We start from the raw sequence: 17,975 nt of genomic DNA on the forward strand, positions 1-17,975 counted from the left end.
TGGCCCATTTATCTGAGTCCAAGGAATACAGAACTTCGGTAGGTCCCACTTGCAGCCCTAGTGGCACAACGGGGTGTACATAAAAGAACCTTTGCGCAGTGGGCATCAGGATGAGAAGTCTCAATTCCTGCCTGTCCACTGAGAAAGAGGTATTCACCAGAGTCCACCAGGCTTCCAATTCCAGTTGTGGGGTGGGAATTTCTGGTCTAATCAACTGCTTGATTTCCAGAGGAATATTTCCTTCCGTGGCTTGCCTGATCATGCCCATGGTTACTGCTAAATTCATAGCTTGAGCCTGAGTGCATGCCAGCGCCAAAGAAATATTTAACTGTAGGGATTGAGTGCCTCTCAACAGCAAGGCAAAATCTTTTTCAATTTGGTTTTCCCAATTTACTAAAATGGAGCTAATGGAATGCTGGACTTCAGAGATGGTGTGGAAAGAGTCATTGATGGGTTTTCCCAGCTGGGAAATATAGGAGGTAGCGTAGGCAAATTTATTTGCAAGGGTTTCTATATTTATAGAATCTAAAACCGCTACTCCTCCAGCAACTGGTGCAACCCAGTCTCCTACAGATCATTTCAATCTGCGAGGCGTGTTCCCCACCCATAACTGCAGCCAAGCCTCCCAACCCTTTCTACTGGGTTCCAAGTAGGAAGCACATTGGGGCAATTTTTCGATGGTATTTAATCCCGTCAGGCTAACCCTGATCTCCTTTAATACCATCTGTGGCCGAATTAAAACTTGTTCCCTAATATCCCGCTTAATCACATGGGAGCCAATTATGTGAGAGTTGGCACTTAATGTGCTCTCAGCGTCTGGAATGAGAGGGTTGAATTGGAGCTGGGTAAAATTCCCTATCGTGAGGGTGTAGTTTCCTTCCTCCGATGGAAGCTCTGTGTTGAAGGTGCCCAGTTTGGTGAATTTCATTCCCATCGCGGACTCCCGCTGGCATAGAGGGTCTATTACTATAAACCAGTCAGGAGGTCCCTGTGTCCCTAACTCCGAATCAGTAACAATCCAATTTTTATTTGACCATGCAGTTAGCTGGTAGTGATGCGTCTCTCCACTAGGTGTCTGCATTGAGAACGCAAGCGGCTTTTCTATCCTAGAGCCAATTGATAATATAAATTTGAAAGGATTCTTTGCGCTCCACACTGCGGTCGACACGATTGCAATTTCACAGTATGGCCCCATGTCCTCAGTAAACCCTTTAGAGGCTGGGGTAGCGCTAGAAGTTATTGTGGGAGTTGTTGTTAATTTCCGTGGGCCCTTTGGGACATAAACACAATGCATTGGCACTAGAGGTCTCATGGTGTCCTCATGAGAAAAACAGTACAGTTCTTGCGTTAGCATTCTGGTCCCAGCACATAACAGAATCATATTAGGTGGTCTGACCCACTCTTCATCACAGCTGCGAAAGTCATAGCTGCTTCTGGGGAGTCTGCTGTCATTTTCCCCATAATTAGACTTTATGACTTTGCACAGCATGATTTCCTTGGGATATAGGCTTGTCTTACATCTCCAATGAGAGAATGGGACTATAGTGGGCAATACTGCTCTATCAGCTGTACATTCCTCCTGCATTAACATCAACACTAAATACATTGCATACATCATTGTTCTCACAAATCTCACCTTCACATTCTGGTAATCCATACTGTGTACCTGAAAATAAAAGATAAGATTGCGCTGTAGACCCTTCTTGCTATTTCTATAAGCTTGAAGGAGTCAAAGTACTAAGACAAGGTTGGGGAAAAGGGGAAAAGGGAAGGAGCAATTTTCACAGGAGAGAAGAAAAGAGAAAAAAAAAACTGTTGTAGTTCTAAAATTACATGTTTGTGTTCTGAGTTCTTTTCTCCTGCACTCCCCCCCTAGATTACTGTGGACAGGTCTGTCTCAGGAATCTTTTTCCTATACTTGGACTTGTTCAAGTTACACCAAGGGTGAGGAATGTGTCACTTAAGGGAAAATCCACCGGTTCAGGGCAGGGCATGACAGAGATTTGTCGGATTTCGGCTCTTCTCTGCGGCGGCGCCCCTTCAGGTTGCTGAATCTGATTAGGGTTAGCTGGCGCAGTCCCCTTCCATTCCTTGAGTTGGGAACAATGGAAGTACTTTCGCCAGGTTTCCCCGTTCTTTTTCTGAATTTCTACTTGGTAGACTGCTGGGCTGATCCTCAGTGTTATCGGGACGGGACCTAACCATTTGGCTTCCAAGGAGTGCTCGTTTTGCGAGAATCTCCTATATAGCACTAGCTGGCCTGGATCCCACACTCGAGGATTTTTAACCCAGCCTAATCTCTGGTCCATTGTCTGCTGTGTTTTTCCTAGTTGTTTAGCTACCTCCAGGTGGATATTGTGGACCTCCGTGACTAGCGATTGCACCCACGCGTCATTCACAACCACCGGCATCCAGTCAGATGGAAGTTGTGTTTTGAGCCAGAAGGCTTCTGGCAACACCATTTTCCTTCCTGTCATGACCATATGCGGTGTGTGACCATGGACGGCAGTAGTTCCCCTCAGCGCCATCAGGATAATGGGTAGCTTCTCGTCCCAATCCCTGCCTGTGGATTTTACTACTTTCCGTAGGGCTTCCTTGATTGTCCGGTTAGTCCTCTCAATTGCCCCTGATGCCTGAGGGTGCCCGGCAATGTGAAACCGCTGTTCCACCCCCAAGGCTTTGCACAATTCCTTTGTGACCTCCCCGATGAAGTGTGACCCCAAATCCGAGTCCATGACCCTCGGGATTCCCCACCTCGTCCATAGGTGGTTAAATAAAATTTTAGCAGTAGTAGCGGCAGTATTATATTTACAAGGGAAAGCCTCCACCCATTTGCTGAAAGGATCGATTACCGTGAGGCAGTATCGATTCCCTCTGGCTGTGCGGGGAAGGGGGCCGATAAAATCGATTTGTATACGAGCCCAGGGTCCCTCTATTCTTTGGTGCTGGATGGGAGCTTTGGGTCCTGATGTGTCGGCATTAACCATAGCGCACGCAAGGCAATTATTAACCCACTGTGCTACTTCCTGGCGCATGCCCGCATTCTCCACCAATTTCTGTTAGGGAAACTGCTCTCAAAATGAGATTGGGGAATTAGATTGAGAGACAGTTAGCCCCAAAAAGGAATCTTTGTTATCAATTGTATACCAGGCTCAACCGTTCAGAGAGTCAATGCTCAATAAAGAACTCTAATTTAATAAAATCAATTGTGGTTTATTTTGAAACAATAGTTCATTCACACAAGGTACAAAATCAATCACACATTCATACAGGTCTAGGAAAAATAGAGAGATCGATAGGGGAACATAAAGGAATGGACATACAGGGTAATACTACCTCTCGCAGACTCCAATGGAAGGCTCCGATGGCGACGAATGAGGAAATGGGGGAAAGGTCCCGAAACTGATCAGGAATCGGGGGTGTTACTACCCAGCGGGAATGGGGGTTTACTGAGTAGAAGGCACACCTGTGGGTAGCTAGTCCACAGGTTATATAGAGTCACCTTAGTCCTGAGGGGATGGGAGGTGACTGGGAGTGGTAATGGGAGGTTCTGCTGATGACCAAGAAGGCTGGACATCGGCTGGACCAATGGTGGGTCAATGGCGACACCTGATTGGGTGTGTGCTTCAACCAATGAACATCACCTTCATCCTGGGCATCCTGGAAACTTCCAGGTTGCGACAGGGCCTGGGGCGGCTCCGTTGGTATCAATGTGGGAATGACTGGGTGATTGGGAGGAGATGGGATTAACTGGGAAAGGGACAATAGAGAATCAGATATGCACCTAGGTATTCCGGTGTAGACAAAAGGGCTTGGTGGTATCAGGAGGGATCCTTCCTCTTTCTCAACTTTCCGGGGTGAAGACAGTTGTTTAGGAAATCACTGGGCAATCAGGATTAATAGTGGAGCCATTAATCCATTCATCGACTAGGTGGGTTGCTTGCGGGCTAGGAATGACTCAAGGTGTGTACGTGAGGTTTCCACATCGAAGGAACGAATCCCATCCAGGCAGGAAGATGGCTACATGTGGTGTTAGCGAGACACAGTGGTTTCTACGCTTAGCGCTTCACACCGTTCGCCTGGACAGCTCCGTGGCGGCGTAGCCTCCTCCTTACCATGGCGGGTTCCACGCGATGACGGGGAAAAGTTAGAGCGCGGCTGCAGACACTCTGTGCCTGACTCAAGCGCTTATATACTTGTTAATAGGTACACGGGAGTCTTATGTAGTTCCTGGGTAGCTTCACTCGCATTCACTGGCCAGGCGGATGCAAGCTTGCTTCTCCAGGCGCCCTGGCAACCTTGTTTGTGACAGAGGGGTCATTTTCTCACAAGTGTTCCTTGGTCCCCCACCCCGACTGTGCCAGAAAAGGCTTGACGTGATCATACTGTTCTTTTGCTTATGAGTCGTGCCCAGGCATTCAGAAGGCCATTGATTATGTGACCTAAATACAATTAAGGGGAAACTACCAGGAAGAGCCAGGTGGCTTTTTATTCTGGATGGGAGGTGTCTGGAGATGGGGTGAAAACAGGTGCAGCTTGGAGGGCAGATTTGCTCATGGGAGGTGGGGCTAGGTCGGGCCAGATCTCTTGTGTGAAACCACACAAACAACTTAAGCTGCTTTGGTTTCCCAACTGGAAAGATAATTGGAGTATAAATGAAGTAAACAAATAAGGTCCAAAGCTCTTAATATTGGGACCTCTCTCAGGTCAGATGCCCTCTTCTCTGTTTTCCTCTTCTGCAAGAGGTTCAAATTGGCAAACACACTGATGGGGGGATGCACCCAAACCAGCCACTCTTGGCTAAAACCTACTGGGAGGCTAAGTGGGAGTAAATTCCTCAGTGTTGCACCACATGGCTTGATCCCTTGCAGTGCATAGCACTGAGGGATGGTGCTAAGGGCAGCATCTCTCTGCACAATTTGGGAGCAGGCAGGAGGAAGCATGGTGTGGCTGTTGGCTATCCTGAGCTTTGAACCACAGTGGGTTGCCCTAAAGCTGGCAAAGCTGATTGGGCATCATTTTGAGATTGCGCACTAACCAGAATGTTCATATGAAATGCCGTTCACAAGGCTGAATAAATTCTAGTTAATCCATATTTTGGGGGGGCTATTGTCTGGGATATGCGCACAAGTGTCCTCATAGAAACCCAGGGATTTGGTAACCTTGCCTGCTAAGGTAGCTAGGAGCTTTTTAGGAGTTACGTACACTCCTACATTCTCACCTAGAGCCTGGCACTCCATTGCATAAAACATGGATGCGGTTTGGCTTGGCCGAACAAGCTGAACAGTTTCCCTCATTCACTGGATTGTGTGAAGGGAGGTGACTTGATGGCAGGGGCATCTGTGCCAGTTGTACAAAGCCTAGCTAATTGTGTTAGATCTGCATCATCCATGGTGGCGTGCAAATGAGAGACAACTGTGAGCCATGCATAAGAATACAAGAGAAGCCATGTTGAATCGGGCCAATTGCCCATCCAGTCCAACACTCTGTGTCACACAGTGGCCAAAAAAACCAAGTGCAATCAGGAGGTCCACCAGTGGGGCCAGGACTGCTATCCCAGTATCGTTATAGGGACCCACTTGGTTGGGTCAGTAACTAACGACCGCTGATCACTCCAGTGTGTTATGAAAAATAAGAAATCACTTTTATAGCCATGGAAGCACTGAAGCCTTGTCATGGCTTTGGTAGTGGGTTTAATGATATCACAAAATAGTGCATTGGCTTGGTAGAATGTCTGAAAGCTGCTGCTGTGCTCATGATCAGGAGCAGGGCTTTTTCTTTGTAGCAAGAACTCCTTTGCATATTAGACCACATGCCCCTGATGAAGCCAATCCTCCTGGAGTTTACAGTAGGCCCTGTAAGAAAAGCCCTGTAAGCTCTTGGAGGATTGGCTACATCAGGGGTGTGTGGCCTAATATGCAAAGGAGTTCCTGATACAAAAAAAGCCCTAATCAGGAGATAATTCTGGAAACAAAATATTCTTGTAGCTTTGGACAACTAGAAGTACATTAGCCTTCCTCTGAGTTAACAGTAATCTATTAAGCTGGGCAGCTTCACTATTAAAATATCATTTACCCTTTTATTGCATTTTCTCCATTCATGGTGAATTTATTCATTCATGGAACTTTAAGCTCGGTTCATAGGAGATCTAACATTCTGACCCTGGACAGTTCAATACCTGATTCACTGAATTTTACTGGGATAGGGTCTGCAGGCTGAATCTGTTTGCCACTATTTGTCAGCATTCTGTTTGCTGGGATGCACTGATGAAGCTTCCTTGTTTGGTACTCAGCAGCTTTCCCATGATTCCTCCATTCAATCTTCAAAGCTGTTTCCAAGCAGAAATATTTAGAGGCTTTCTTAAATTGCTCATTTTCATTCCCTTCATATTGCAAGTGCTGGTGGAAGCAATTAAAGAAGTCAAATCCTTAATGGAAACTGGGAATGGTTAGGCCTTAAAGAAAGGAGTGGTGGCTGCAAGCATAGAAAGGTTCGAGAGGAGACTGAATAAACTTATGAAACAGAGGTCCATCAGTGGCCATTAGTTACAAGGTAAAGATGGAATACCATGACCTATTATGCACCAGTGTTTTCCTTCACTTCCACTGTGCATGTCCATTGGATTTATTTCATTGTTCTGCATTGATTTTCCTCCTTTCAGTGCAGTTTGCTTGATGGTCACTGTTCCCCTGAGTGTTCAGGGAATGCTTTTGCAACATTTCCCCCCTTGTTTTGCTTCCAAGCTGAAGGTAATTCAAAACTGTACAGATTCCTGGAGATTTGCATGCCCCCCACCCTTTTGCTGCTCCTTGAAGGTCACTCTGCCTACAGTGAGGTTGTTCTGCCTGGCTTGCACCTTCAGGCATCCTCCCCCCTTCATCAGTGTTTAAGCTCCATTTCTCCTCATTTAAAAATTATTATTATTATTATTATTATTATTATTATTATTATTATTATTATTATTATTATTATTATTATTATTATTATTTTACAAGTGGGATGCCTCTAGCAATATGAGACTACTGCTAGTCTTGGATTGCTGATTTTTTTTAAAGAAACAATTGGGGGAAAGTTTAAAAGGAGCTACACCGGGTTTCTTGCCCTGTTGGCATTGACTTGAAAGGGGGATCAGAGAGGAGGCAAACAGTAGCGGCCTAGTGCAAAAAAAAAAAAAAATCAGTGTTTCATGCAAACAAAAAAAGGAAGGGATCATCAGTGTGAAATTAAATTGATGAGAGAGAAGAGAGAGTGTGTGTTGTTGATGATGATGATATTGGATTTATATCCTACCCTACACTCTGAATTTCAGAGTCTCAAAGCGGCTCACAATCTCCTTTATCTTCCTCCCCCACAACAGACACCCTGTGAGGTGGGTGGGGCTGAGAGGGCTCTCACAGCAGCTGCCCCTTCAAGGACAACCTCTGCCAGAGCTGTGGCTGAACCAAGGCCATTCCAGCAGGTGCAAGTGGAGGAGTGGGGAATCAAACCCGGTTCTCCCAGATAAGAGTCTGCACACTTAACCACTACACCAAACTGGCTCTCTGGAATGGGAAACCTAAAGCTTTGAAAACATTTTTCCTTTTTGTGCTTAAGAGAATAAAGGGTTTGTTGTTGTTGTTTTGAGGGGACCACTTTGTCAGTCTCTGGAATAGGGACGTGCATTTGTCATTTCCAAGCCAAATTAATACTAGAATCATGCCTTTTGGCCTTTTGGCATGATTCAGGCGTTAGTTAAGCTGGATCATATTCTCTGATCTGATTCATATTATCAATAAGAGAATCACAAATTAATTCAGAAATCCTGAATTTTTTTTGCTCTATTATACCCTATGGCGCCATTATAATCAGTGGCCTATTTCCTAGGATATATTTAGTGGGCTGGTAAGAGGCGGTTTGAAACAAAGACATCGAGGTTGCAGTAGTTGCTGGAGCCTCTCCTCAAAAGAACCCCCAAGTTTCAAAAAGATTGGATCAGAGGTTTCAATTCTACAAGTAACCAAAAGAGGTCTCCCCAATACTCCATTGCTTCCAACAGGGGAGGAAAATAGCAAAACAATACAAGCTCAGCTGAATGTTCCAGAGGATCTTGGCAGTTGAAAATGAAGAGTGTGGGGCATTTTTGCAAGGCCAGCAGCAGAACCAGTACAATGTGCTCAGCAGAACCAGTGTCACTATGGCAGTGCCAAAACCCAACAGGACTAAGGTCAGATCTGTGAACCTGAGAATCTCTGAAGTAAGGAGCGGCATTTCTCCAAAGACAGTAGAACCAGTGCCAACCTACTAATGCCCAGCAGTGGAACCCAGTGCCAACTACTGGTGCCCAGCAGTAGAACCCAGTGCCATTGTGGCAAATGTCAGCCCAGCTCAACAGGACTGATATCAAGCACAGAATCCAAGCATGGGAAGGGGGTTGTAGGACAGTAGTGGCTGCCCAGCAGCAGAACCCAATGCCAGCTTACTAAAACACAGCAACAGAACCCAGTGCCATTGTGGTAAATGGCAGCTCAACATTACTGGGCTTCGATGTATTGATCTGGTCTTGGTTCAGGTGGACTAACAAAAGTGCCTGCTCACCATGCACTTTTGAGTGTTCTTCTGGGCACACACACATGTTGCCAACAATCACAGCTTTCAATGCCAGTGTCAGTGGTTTCTACCATGCATTTTGTACACTCAACCTGTTTCCCCATATTATGAGATCATGTGTCTCTTCCTTATTTTCACAGTGGCTGATAACACAACAGAGAATCCTGTTATCATGAGCCCTGAGGAGGGGGAACTGGAAGGGTTAACAGACCAGGAAGAACCAACAGCTGGCCCATCAATCACATCCTCCACATTCCAGGCCCCCCCACCGGCTGTTGACAATCAGTCTCCTCCAAGCTCTCCCCCTCCCATCTCAAGAATGCGCACCTGTCTTCAACGAACGCTAGCAGTGCGCAGACATACAGCACGCCAATGCTTCCAATCTATTAGCCCTGAATACTAGGAGAACTACGGCCACCCAAGGAGCTGGCTGATTGAAGCTCCCATATAACTCATGCCCGGGACTTGGCAACCTTGTGGAAGCAGCAAGTCAATTCCCTGCCTTGCATCCATGCTCCTTACTGATTCCAGTTCCTGACTGGTTTGAATTCCTTGGCACCCTGACCCTTTGGCTTTGGATACTGACTTCTCCTTCTGGTTTGTGATTTTGCTGCGGTGACTCAACTCCTGACTGACTCCTTGAACTTTGACTTCGGACCGGCTTTAGACTCCCTTCTGCCTGCACCCTGAGACGTGACACCCGTAGTACTCTGCAATATGGAAAATGGGGCTTCTCAGCTGCTTGTCAGTTTCAAAAAAATGTCTTGTCAATTTCAACATCGAATTTCGCCCCCTTTACCTGTGTTCTTTTCTGTTCTTTTTCATTCAACAAACTAATGCTAAAATGCATGCACAAAGCCTGAACCACAAGGATTTAAATGGAAGGCACTTGCTAGATGCTACTGTATAGCTGTGACAGGGCAACTGTGTAATTTTTTAAAAAAGAAAACTTTGGACAACTGCACACACATAACAAGAGACATTCCACCCCAAAGAAAAGTACTTTTAAAAAAAAATGTAGCTGCAGAATAAATACACCGGAGAAAAAAGAATGGTGTGCACAGAATCCAAATTCAAGACTAAAGGCTTACTGCTTTGAAAATCTGCAGTAAAATATGAGTGCATAATGGGCCAATGTCTGAGGTGGTGATGCTTCATATTGTTGGTACTGGGGGCAACAGTGGAAGGACTTCTGGAGTTCTGGACCAACTGGTGGTCCTCTTGATGGCACCTGGGTTTTGGGCATGGTATGACACAGGGAGTTGGACTGGATGGGCTATTGGACTGATCCAACATGGCTTCTTTTACGTTCTTATGTTTCAAGGATTAGTGTGGGATAAGTAATCTCAGTTGTTTCAATTGACATGTACCCAAGGTGCCTATGGATGGTGACAGAAAGTCAAATAAGACACTTTGGTCTGTATTCCAAGGTCTTGGGAATGGAACTGTTACTAGAAATGCTGGGGGTCTTTTGGAGTTCTTGACAAAAACCAGGTGTTAGACAAAAAGTATAATGTTCTGTTTGCTCAGAGAATGGAGCCAGGAGATGGGCTTTCCAGAGTGAGATTAATAGATTCTCAGTTTCAGAGAAAAGGTTGAGCATGACCCTTAATGTTTGTCATAAAGGGCCATGATTGGCTTAGTGTTAGATATCAATTTGGTTTCCATACTCTGAGGAGGAGTCAGGGTGGAAACAAAAGATTTGAGCAACATGGTCTATATTAGCATAGAAGTAAACAAAAGATGCTGAGTGGGAGCAGGAAGACAGAGAAGAATTAGCCATTAGGTGCTAGCTAGTGATTAGATCATGAGTAATACTTTACCTGAGGACTCCATTGTTCTATACATTCCTTTGAGAGGGGAAAAGAGCCAGGCCAAGAGGATACTTATGTTGTAATTGCTATGCAATCAGAACAAGTCCAGACATGTTTCTCTGGCCCTTTGGAGAGAATTTTCACTTGGCTAGTTTTCTGACAAGCAACCTCCATTTTGATTCCAGACCTGGGGACACCACTACGTGTGAGGTGCTCCCATAAAGGCAGGCAGTGCCTCCTGGCTACAGAACCCTCTCAGGCATCAGTATCTGAACCTGCATGCTGATTGCCTTTGGAGTTTTTCATAGGGTTGCCAATCCCCAGGTGGGGGCAGGGGATCCCCCGGTTTGGAGGCCCTCCCCCGCTTCAGGGCCGTCAGAAAGCGGGGGGAGGGGAGGGAAGTGTCTGCTGGGAACTCTGTTATTCCCTAGGGAGATTTATTCCCATAAAAAATCATGGAGAATTGATCTGCGGGTATCTGGGGCTCTGGGGGGGCTGTTTTTTGGGGTAGAGGCACCAAATTTTCAGTATAGCATCTAGTGCCTCTCCCCAAAATACCTTCCAAGTTTCAAAAAGATTGGACCAGGGGGTCCAATTCTATGAGCCCCAAAAGAAGGTGCCCCTATCCTTCATTATTTCCTATGGAAGGAAGGCATTGAAAAGGTGTGCCGTCCCTTTAAATGTGATGGCCAGAACTCCCTTTGGAGTTCAATGATGCTTGTCACAGCCTTGATCTTGGCTCCACTCCTAATGTCTCCTGGATCCACCCCCAAAGTCTCCTGGCTCCACCCCCAAAGTCCCCAGATATTTCTTGAATTGGACTTGGCAACCCTAGTTTTTCATGACACAGATTTGTGTGTGTGTGTGCGTATGAGCACGTGCATGTGCACCCATGTGCTATAAGTGTTTGGCAGCCAAGTTATCACTCCATGCTTAGAGCCGGATTGGGGCTGCCCAAACATTGGTGAACCCATTCAGTATCCTCTTACGCACTCACCACAAAGTGACTGGGAAGGAGTTATTCAGCTGCAGTACATTTCTGAAAAGCTGGATAAAGCTTCTATTAAACCACATGAGTTGTCAGCCATCTTTCTCCTGAGATCTGGCAGCAAACCCAAATTTCTTGACAAAACCAGCAGCAGGTAGCTGATAAAGTTTCACCAATTATAAATATGCAAAAATCCTCCTTAGACTACTAGAAATAAACGTGAACAATTTTAGTGTATTTTTAGTTGTTTTTGCAAAGCATTTGCCATTCTTTAGGTGGTAACAACTTTTGTTATGAAGCTGACAGAAATCAGAAACTACTGCAGAATTTAGTCTAGATTTAACTCCTATGATTATTGATTTAGCTTGAGCTTGCAGGACAAAAGGCAAAGGAGAACAAACATCATCAGTGTGCTCCAGCATTGTCAGTAAGTCATCTCCCTTCATTGTCCTACAAAGGAAATTATAGCCATCAGGAAAAACACAGTAATTACAAAGGGACATAATTCAGTAAATGGACTGTAAATTCTGTCTGTAGCCTATAGATTTGTAGTGGTATTAAAATGCATTCCCTGCTTTCAAAATGCGTAGTACATTTAATCATTTCTTTTGTTTCAGAATTATTTCATACAGATTGTAAGGAGAACTATACAACAACAGCTTCTACTTTGAAAATAATCCAAAATTGTGAATCTTTTATCTTATACTCATCCCCATACCATTGCTTACCAACCAATGAACACTGTAGGGACTACGAAGTTTACAATTCTCTATAACACTTCGAGTAAACCCACCTCTTCTCAGGGCCTCTGGTGCATTCTAATTATATCTACATAAATTTAGAGGTTCCTGATTTAGAAACACTTACAAGTTAGGGACAATCAGCAGGTTCTTATGCCTGAAAACATGAACAAAAAATACGACCACATTACGTATCAATTATCATATTTGGTCTACTTTCCTTCCCGTTTCTGCTGACACCTTCTCCTGGTTTCTTGAACTGTCTGAAGACATATATTACTTAGTAGTCCCTCATTTAGAATCACTTACAGGTGCAGGACCTTCAGGGTTTTCTTCCTAAAAATAGAAACAAAAAAACACGGCGACATGAAATATCAATTAACATATTTGGTCTACTTCACTTCAACTTTCTGCTGACACCCTCTCTTAGATTCTTGAACCCTCTGAAGATATATATTGTTTAGCAGGCCTTCATTTAGAATTACTTACAGGTGCAGGATCCTTAGGTTTTTCTTCCTAAAAATAGAAACAAAAAACATGGCCACATGAAATATCAATTATTACACTTGGTCTACTTCACTTCCCTTTTCTGCTGTCACCCTCTCCTAGATTCTAAATTCCTCTGTGGATATATGCTACTTCGCAGTCCCTCATTTAGAATTACAGGGTTAGGACCATCTGTTTTTTCATCAGAAAAACAGAAAAAAAAAGCATGACCACATGAAATATCAATTAACACATTTGATCTACTTCACTTTCCCTTTCTGCTGACACACTCTCCTAGATTCCTAAATTCTCTGAGGATATATTTTACTTAGCAGTTCCTCATTTAGAATTACTTACAGGTGCAGGATCCTTAGGTTTTTCTTCCTAAAAATAGAAACAAAAAACATGACCACATGAAATATCAATTATTACACTTGGTCTACTTCACTTCCCCTTTCTGCTGTCACCCTCTCCTAGATTCTAAATTCCTCTGTGGATATATGCTACTTCGCAGTCCCTCATTTAGAATTACAGGTTTAGGACCCTCTGTTCTTTTATCATAAAAATAGAAAAAAAAAAGCATGACCACATGAAATATCAATTAACACATTTGATCTACTTCACTTTCCCTTTCTGCTGACACACTCTCCTAGATTCTTAAATTCTCTGAGGATATATTTTACTTAGCAGTCCCTCATTTAGAATTACTTACTGATAAAGGATCCTCAGATTGGTCTTCCTAAAATAGAAACAAAAAACACAACCACATGAAATATCAATTATCACATTTGATCTACTTCACTTCCACCTTCTGCTGATATCCTCACCTAGATTCTTGAACCCTCTGAAGATATATATTGCTTAGCAGTCCCTCATTTAGAATTACTTACAGGTGCAGGATCCTTAGGTTTTTCTTCCTAAAAATAGAAACAAAAAAACTTGGCCACATGAAATATCAATGATCCCACTTGTTCTACTTAGCTTCCCCTTTCTGCTGACACCCTCTCCTAGATTCTTGAACCCTCTAATGATATATATTACTTAGCAATCCCTCATTTAGAATTACTTACATTTGCAGGACTCGCAGCTTTTTCTTTCTAAAAATAGAAACAAAAACGACCACATTAAATATCAATTATCACATTTGGTCTACTTCACTTCCCTTTCTGCTGGCACCCTCTCCTAGCTTCTTGAACCTTTTGAAGATATATATTACTTAGCAGTCCCTCATTTAGAATCACTTACAGGTGCAGGACCCTCAGGGTTTTCTTCCTAAAAATAGAAACAAAAACATGGCCACATGAAATATCAATTATCACATTTGGTTTACTACACTTCCCTTTTCTGCTGACACCCTCTCCTAGATTCTAAATTCCTCTGCGGATATATGCTACTTCACAGTCCCTCATTTAGAATTACAGGGTTAGGACCATCTGTTTTTTCATCAGAAAAACAGAAAAAAAAGCATGACCACATGAAATATCAATTAACACATTTGATCTACTTCACTTTCCCTTTCTGCTGACACACTCTCCTAGATTCTTAAATTCTCTGAGGATATATTTTACTTAGCAGTCCCTCATTTAGAATTACTTACTGATACAGGATCCTCAGATTTTTCTTCCTAAAATAGAAAAAAAAACACAACCACATGAAATATCAATTATCACGCTTGGTCTACTTCATTTCCTCTTTCTGCTGATATCCTCTCCTATCTTATTGAATCCTCTGACAATATATGTTACTTAGCAGTCCCTCATTTAGAATTACTTACAGGTGCAGGACCCACAGTATTTTCTTTCTAAAAATAGAAACAAAAACCATGACCATATGAAATATCAATTATCACATTTGATCTACTTCACTTCCATCTTCTGCTGATATCCTCACCTAGATTCTTGAACCCTCTGAAGATATATATTGCTTAGCAGTCCCTCATTTAGAATTACTTACAGGTGCAGGATCCTTAGGTTTTTCTTCCTAAAAATAGAAACAAAAAAACATGGCCACATGAAATATCAATGATCCCACTTGTTCTACTTAGCTTCCCCTTTCTGCTGACACCCTCTCCTAGATTCTTGAACCCTCTAATGATATATATTACTTAGCAATCCCTCATTTAGAATTACTTACATTTGCAGGACTCGCAGCTTTTTCTTTCTAAAAATAGAAACAAAAAACGACCACATGAAATATCAATTAACACATTTAATCTACTTCACTTTCCCTTTCTGCTGACATACTCTCCTAGATTCTTAAATCCTCTGAGGATATATGTTACTTAGCAGTTCCTCATTTAGAATTACTTACAGGTGCAGGACCCACAGTATTTTCTTCCTAAAATTAAAAACAAAAAACACGGCAACATGAAATATCAATTATCACATTTGGTCTACTTCACTTCCCTTTCTGCTGGCACCCTCTCCTAGCTTCTTGAACCTTTTGAAGATATATATTACTTAGCAGTCCCTCATTTAGAATCACTTACAGGTGCAGGACCCTCAGGGTTTTCTTCCTAAAAATAGAAACAAAAACATGGCCACATGAAATATCAATTATCACATTTGGTTTACTACACTTCCCTTTTCTGCTGACACCCTCTCCTAGATTCTTAAATCCTCTGTGGATATATCCTACTTAGCAGTCCCTCATTTAGAATTACTTACAGGTGCAGGATCCTTAGGTTTTTCTTCCTAAAAACAGAAACAAAAACATGGCCACATGAAATATCAATTATCACATTTGGTTTACTACACTTCCCTTTTCTGCTGACACCCTCTCCTAGATTCTTAAATCCTCTGTGGATATATCCTACTTAGCAGTCCCTCATTTAGAATTACTTACAGGTGCAGGATCCTTAGGTTTTTCTTCCTAAAAACAGAAACAAAAAACATGGCCACATGAAATAGCAATTATCACATTTGGTCTACCACACTTCCACTTTCTGCTGACACACTCTTGTGGCTTCTTGAACCCTCTGAAGATATATATTACTTAGCAGTTCCTCATTTAGAATTACTTACAGGTGCAGGATCCTTAGGTTTTTCTTCCTAAAAATAGAAACAAAAACCACAACCATATGAAATATCAATTATCATATCTGGTCTACTCCATTTCCGCTTCCTAGATTCTTGAACCCTCTGAATTTATATATTGCTTAGCATTCCCTCATTTAGAATTACTTACAGGTGCAGGATCCTTAGGTTTTTCTTCCTAAAAATAGAAACAAAAACCACAACCATATGAAATATCAATTATCATATCTGGTCTACTCCATATTCCGCTTCCTAGATTCTTGAACCCTCTGAATTTATATATTGCTTAGCATTCCCTCATTTAGAATTACTTACAGGTGCAGGATCCTTAGGTTTTCCTTCCTAAAAATAGAAACAAAAAAACATGACCACATGAAATATCAATGATCACACTTGGTCAACTTAACTTCTCCTTTCTGCTGACACCCTCTCCTAGATTCTTGAACCCTCTAAAGATATATATTACTTAGTAGTCCCTCATTTAGAATTGCTTACATGTGCAGGACCTGCAGCTTTTAAAAGGAGTTAAGTAGGGGAGAAGCCTCCTTCAGTGCGCTCTTCAAATAACTTAGAATCAGCCTGGGTCCTGTCGAAGCAGTGGAGCCAAGCCTCATCATCTGCCCATCCTCCCCAGTGCGATCAGAGGGGCACCGCGACGAGTCTTGGGCCACTTTGACGGTGCCCAGGCTGATTCTAAGTTATTTGAAGAGCACGCTGAAGGTGGCTTCTCCCCGCTTAACTTCCAGAAGTGAGGGAGGGGCAAAACTCCTCCTCTAGCCTCCAGGGAAGGGAGGAGGTGGATAATGGCGGGGAGCCAAGCCTCGTCGTATGGGGGGGCAACGGAGCATTGCCACATTGTGGTGCTACGAAGGGCAGGTGGGGGAAGCGGTGGCGGGGGGATGGAGGGCAGGGAGTGGCGGCCTGATTGCTAACAGGTCACGGACTGGAACTGGTTCATAAACCAGGGGTTGGGAACCCCTGCGCCGCCATGGTGGTGGCGGTGGCAAAACCAATCCCTGGTGCCCAACTCCTCTTCTGGCTTCTTATACCCTCCATATGTAATTATTTTATACCTCATAGTCCCTGATTTAGTAATACCTACATGATTTGTTGCAGATTCTTTTTAATGAAAACAGAAACAAATAAGAGGAACATATTAAATACCATGTAATATCTAGGATCCAGTTCACTCTCCCTTTCCACCCAATTCTTCTTCCGGCTTCTTGAACCCTCCACATATAATTATTTTTACTTTGTAGTTGCTAATTTAGCAGTACTTACATGATTTGGTACAGGTTCTTCTTTCTAAAAACAAAAACAAGTAAGAGGAACATGTTAAATATCAGTTAACATCTAGGGCGCAGTTCACTCTCCCTTTCCACCCAACTCTTCCTCTGGCTTCTTGTACCCACCGCATATAATTATTTTATACTTCATAGTCACTGATTTTGCAATACCTACATGATTTGGTGCAGATTCTTTTTCCTGAAAACAGAAACAAACATGAGGAACATGCTTAATATCAAATAACTTCAAGGGTCCAGCTCATTCTCCTTTTCCACCCAACTCTTCTTCTGGCTTCTTGAACCCGCCATATAAAATTATTTTATACTTCATAGTCCCTGATTTTGCAATACCTACATGATTTGGTGCAGATTCTTTTTCCTGAAAACAGAAATAAATAAGAGGAACATATTAAATATCAATTAACATCTAGGGTCCAGTTCACTCTCCCTTTCCACCCAACTCTTCTTCTGACTTCTTATACCCTCCATATGTAATTATTTTATACTTCATAGTCCCTGATTTTGTAATACCTACATGATTTGGTGCAGATTCTTTTTCCTAAAAACAGAAACAAATAAGAGGAACATATTAGATACCATGTAACATCTCCGGTCCAGTTCACTCTCCCTTTCCACCTAACTCTTCTCCTGGCTTCTTCAACCCTCCACATATAATTATTTTGTACTTCACAATCTCTAATTTGGCAGATCGATCGATCTATCTATCTATCTATCTATCTATCTATCTATCTATCTATCTATCTATCTATCAACTGGTTCTCTATCTCACCTCCCAGGACCTAGTGACAGTGATCTATGCAATGGTTACTTCAAGGCTGGATTACTGTAACTCGCTTTATATTGGGGAGCTACCCTTGAACCTGACTTAGAAACTGCAGCTAGTGCAGAATGTGGTGGCATGCTTGCTGATGGCAATGTCTATGTGAGTGCACATTCACCCAGTGCTCTGCCAGATGCACTGACTGCCAATAGAGTACTGATCTGATTCAAAGTTTTGGTACTAACATTTAAAGCCCTAT

The sequence above is a fragment of the Heteronotia binoei genome, chromosome 17 (genome assembly GCF_032191835.1).
Source record: "Heteronotia binoei isolate CCM8104 ecotype False Entrance Well chromosome 17, APGP_CSIRO_Hbin_v1, whole genome shotgun sequence".
Lineage (NCBI taxonomy): Eukaryota > Metazoa > Chordata > Lepidosauria > Squamata > Gekkonidae > Heteronotia > Heteronotia binoei.